The sequence below is a fragment of the Trichechus manatus genome, unplaced genomic scaffold, assembly GCF_000243295.1.
Source record: "Trichechus manatus latirostris isolate Lorelei unplaced genomic scaffold, TriManLat1.0 scaffold00103, whole genome shotgun sequence".
NCBI lineage: Eukaryota > Metazoa > Chordata > Mammalia > Sirenia > Trichechidae > Trichechus > Trichechus manatus.
Window position 1 is genome coordinate 5,973,607 of NW_004444039.1, and position 5,296 is coordinate 5,978,902.

Genomic DNA, 5,296 nt, shown 5'->3' on the forward strand with positions numbered 1-5,296 from the left:
ATTAATTCAAACTTCAGTTCTCTCCAAACTCCAATTTACAGCTTAAGGGAGGAAGTGAGAAGTGAGATGAAAAGATTGCAGTTTAACTGCTCACTATCAGGGAGAGGAAGAGTACTAGTTTCCCCTGCTGTCTTAGTCATCTAGTGCTGCTATAACAGAAACACCACAAGTGGATGGTGTCTCAGTTATCTAGTGCTGCTGTAACAGAAATACAAGTGGATGGAGTCTCAGTTATCTAGTGCTGCTATAACAGAAATACCACAAGTGGATGGTGTCTCAGTTATCTAGTGCTGCTGTAACAGAAATACCACAAGTGGATGGTGTCTCAGTTATCTAGTGCTGCTATAACAGAAACACCACAAGTGGATGACTTTAACAAACAGAAATTTATTCTCTCACAGTCTAGGAGGCTAGAAGTCTGAATCCATGGTGCCAGCTCCTGGGGAAGGCTTTCTCACTCTGTCAGTTCTAGCAGAAGGTCCTTCTCATCTATCTTCCCCTGCTCTAGGAGCTTCTCAGAGCAGGGACCCCAGGTCCAAAAGTTGCACTCCACTCCCAGCTCTTCTTTCTTGGTGGTAATGAGGTCTCTATCTCTTTGCTTGCTTCTCTCTCCTTTCATCTCTTGTAAGATAAAAGCTGATGCAGGCCATACCCCAGGGAAATTCCCCTTACATGGATCAGGGCTGTGACCTGAGTAAGGGTGTTGTATCCCACCCTAATTCTCTTTAACATAACCTAATCTTGCTTCATTAACTACAAGGAGAGATTAGGATTTACAACACATAGGAAAATTACATCAGATCTCAAAATGGAGGACAACCACACAAAATCGGCAATCATGGCCTAACCAAGTTGACATATATTTTTGGGGGACCGTATTCAATCCATGACACTGGACTTTAAAGGGCTTTGCCTTACTTTGGAGTAGCCTCATTCTCAGAAAATCTCTGTGCTCGTTCGTCTCTAAATGCAGGTCAAAACTGGCTATAATGAAACAGTGGAAAGACTTGCAATTTTGACCTTGTGTTATGGATTGAACTGTAGTCCCCAAAAAGATATGCTGAAGTCTTAACCCCTGGTACCTGTGAGCATGACTTTGTTTGGAAATAGGGTCTTCGAGGATATTATCAGTTAACATGGGCTCATACTGGAGTAAGATGGGTCCTAATCCAATCTGAGTGGTGTCCTTATAAAAGAGGAGAAAGAGACACAGAGAGAGAGATTGAGGGAAAAAGGCCAAGTGCAGTATAGTGAATTACTACAATATGGCCCTTCTAGCCATGGTCTTATGACTCCCACAAAATGATTGGGCGGGACTATCAAATGAGGCACTTGTGGCCCCCCAAGGGGATTGGACAGCCTGCTAATAATGCAGATAAGGTGCATGGAACCCTAACGAGGGGATTGGTCAGTTTTGCCATCCTGCTAGGCTGAAAGGGAACCAGTCTCAGAGGCAAAGGGAGGACCTCACTACCATCAAGAAGAGCCAGGAGTGGAGCGCATCCTTTGGGCCCCGGGTCCCTGTGCTGAGAACCTTCTAGACCCAGGAGAGAGAGAGAGCACTAACACTGTAGGCAGCATTGATACAAGATGGCAGGAACCAGGAGACTGGTGTGAGACAGAGCAGTAGGTTTCCCAGGCCACAGAGCAAGGTGGCTACAGTGAGCATGCCGACTCATGGAGCAAGGGAGCTCAGTGCCTTTGGGCAGGAGCCTTCCTGGTAGAGTGGGGTACCGCTGGGCACTTATCAGTGGAGCTAAAGAGCTTTGTAACTCTTAACCTGGGCAGGGCAGAGGCCAGGCCAAGGGGCTGAGGGGCCATGCACCGAGAGAGATGCCTGCCTACAGGCATGGCTGAAAAGAAGCTGTCCTGATCGAAGGACTGTATCTTCAGTTATTCCTAATCCTGAACTGTAACCTGTTATTTCCCTAATAAACGCCATAATTGTGAGTATGGTCTGTGAGCAATGGTCGGTGACCATTGCAATGAATTATTGAACCCAGCAGAGAAGTAAAGAGTGCTGTGGGAGGGACAGCTGGTGTCAGAACTGGTAAAAAGATTGGAGGATGGAGGTATATTTGATCTCCACCTCATAGGAATCAGCCTTGGGCTGATGCTGATGGTGATTCTCCCTGCACTCATGAAGTTAAAGGAGGTCTGATGCCACCACGCCATTTTTACATTAATACGGTTACACTCCAACTGCAAGCCCAGGAAAGCCTGGGGCTACCAGAGCCAGGAGTGTCAAGAAACAATCTTCCTTTAGAGCCTTTGGAGAGAACACAGCCTGTCAACACCCTGAATTCAGACTTCTAGCCTCCAGACAATAAATTTCTGTTCTTATAAGCCACACAATTTGAGGTACTTCATTACAACAGTCATTAGCCAAACAAAGACACCTTGGTTAAGAAGGAAATTAGGTCTTCACTAGCGAATTCTACCAAACATTTAAGGAAGAATTAACTCCAATTCTGCACAAACTCTTCCAGGAAATACAAGAAGAGGGAATACCTCCCAACCAATTCCATGAGGCCAGCATTACCCTGATGCAAAACGAGACAAAGACATTACAGGAAAAGAGAATTATAGACCAATGCCCTTCATGAACACAGAAGCAAAAATCTTTAACAGAATCATAGAAAACCAAATCTAGCAACACAGAAAAGGAAACTGAGTCTGTTTGTATTTGCTCTGAATTTTCTTTAATGTTTTGGGGTAATTTCAAGCATAAAAGTAACTCTTCTTCGAACATCTTGTGCAATGTAGGCAATTCTTTCCTCGGGGAAGGAGAAAGGCCAGAGAGGGACACAGCAGGGCGTTCTTTAAAGGCCATTGACACTAACTACAGTAGTCACACAGATAGAGTTGATAGAGAGGATCTCGAGTTCTACATGAGAAAACACACATTAAGTATGATATCATTGCATGTTGTTGTCATTAGTTGCCATCGAGTCGACTCTATTCACAGTGACCATGCACGAACAGAATTAAATGTTGCCCGGACCTGAGCCATCTTCATGATCATTGGCATGCTTGAGTCTGTTGTTACAGCCACAGTGTATTTTGAGTGTCTTTCAACCTGGCGGGCTCATCTCCCAGCACTGTATCAGGCAATATTCTATTTTGATCCATAGGATTTTCACTAGCTCATTTTCAGAAGTATATCACCAGGTCTTGTCCCCTAGACTCTCAGTCTGGAAGCTCTGCTGAAACTTGTCCACCATGGGTGACCCTGCTGGTATAGCTTCCAGCATTACAGCAACACACAGTACAACAAACTGACAGATGGGTGGTGCGTTGCACAGCGCATTACTTTTACACCACTTCCATTATGTTAATGTACTTTAATCGTCCGAACTTTAAGAAACACAAAACTCAAGTATTTCCCCATTGAACATTTAGGGACGTATATCTGATTTATATTTTGATAGTGGTTTCATGTAAATTATCTCATTTAAATATTATAACAAGCCAGTGGGTACATGAATAGTTACTACTCCATTTTACTGCTGAGAAAAGTGGGGCTCTGGTTGAGTCTTGGTCCTGATGTGCAAAGTCCGCATTAAAATCCACATTAGCGCACTTTTCTAGCCTACTAAGCTGAAGGTTGGTCATCTGCATTGACCAAGTTTCCATTTTGCTTGTGTGGATCTTGCATAAAGGACTCTGCATAAAGAACTCTAATTAGTGGAATTTGAAATTTTGGAGGCTGGTAATAAATGACCTACTGTTTAATTTAGCTCCTAAGCTTTTAGAGAAAGCATCATTTTATCTCTCTCTAGAAATATCTCAAGCATACTAAAATATATACTTGTTCTGTGTGTGTGTAAATACACATCCTTTTGTATGAAAAATCTCCTGGGCGTGATACAGCTTGTTTCCCAAGTTAAATTTATTCCTTCCTCTGTATCTGAAACTACATGTTAGTGTTACATGAAGAATCTTAAAGAAGGTTCTGCTTTAATATTTGTCCTGGGGCAAAGAGATGATATTATTATAATTAGCAACTTTCAAAGGACTTTCAGGTAATTAGAACATACAGTGTTTTAAAAGTAGGAAGTGTAGGTTTAGCAGAATTTAAAGACCAGAACTCCCTACTAATTTTCCAGTAACCTAGTTGTCCAACCTTATTTGGGGAGATTCCTGAATAGTTAATTAGTACCTTGAATCAACAGAATGGGTAGAGTAATATTAGTATTTATCCTTTGAAGTACAACTAATGGAGTTTCAGTCTGTTCGTATTGGAGTTCCATATCAAAGTTTTATTTCTTTGGTTAGTTTAAAATACCTCATTAATATTTTAAGTAGTTCAGAGGAACTAAAACACTTCAAGATAGGTATTATTTTTAGATAATACAAAAATAGCCACTCATTAAAATAAAGTTTGAAAAATAGAGAAAATTAGATGGTCCTTTTTAAAATTTTCTTATAGAAATTGCCACCAGGACTTCTGGGCAACTATGGCGCTATAGTCAGAAGCATCACGCGGTAGCTTCACAGCAAATATCTGAAAAACTAAGTCAAACAGAGACACACATCAATCCTGAAAACCCTAAGCATCAAATGAAGAGATGAAGAACTCAGCCAAGCACTGAATGGAATAAGAAACTGACAGAGAACAGAGAGCAAGGAGAGATACATGCAGAGGTCACCTATCAGCTACCACAGCATGGATCTCCCATCTTGGACTCCTATCGGAGAGCAGTGAACAGACGGTACGCGAAAGCAGCATCACAGAGTTTCCGGCAGGAGACAGAACAACTGGTAACCAGCGATATATGCTTTCCCACCCCCTACCCTTCTTCACCCCCACTCGGCCTCCTCTGCTTCCTGGGCCACGGTCTTTTGGCCGGGAAGCACCAGCTTCACTCCCATATCACTTGGATTCCACCTGTCCGCACAGGCCAGCTCCCTGAGTGCCATTTGTTGGCTGCTGGTGTTGCTTTTTTCCTCTTCTTTAGATTTCTTGCTTACTTCTCACCACCTCCCCCTCCTTACTCTCAAATACCTGGCTCCGTGTGCCATCTTTGCTTCTTCCTGAAAGGCTGCAAAACACAGCTCAACTGTGAAACTGTTTCTCGGCCCATGCCGCTATGCTGGTGGGCCCCCTGGGGCTTTTTTTGTTTCTTTGATTTGTTCAGTTTCAATTTGTTTGTTTGTTTTCTTTGTCTTTTCTTGGCTTGGGAGCCCCTTTTAGCCGGGCAGTACTGTGTGGCTTGGGAGCTACTCCCTTACTCTGCACAGATGCACAGTGACATCCCTGGGGTCATTTCTTTTTTCTTGTCTTTTTTTTTTT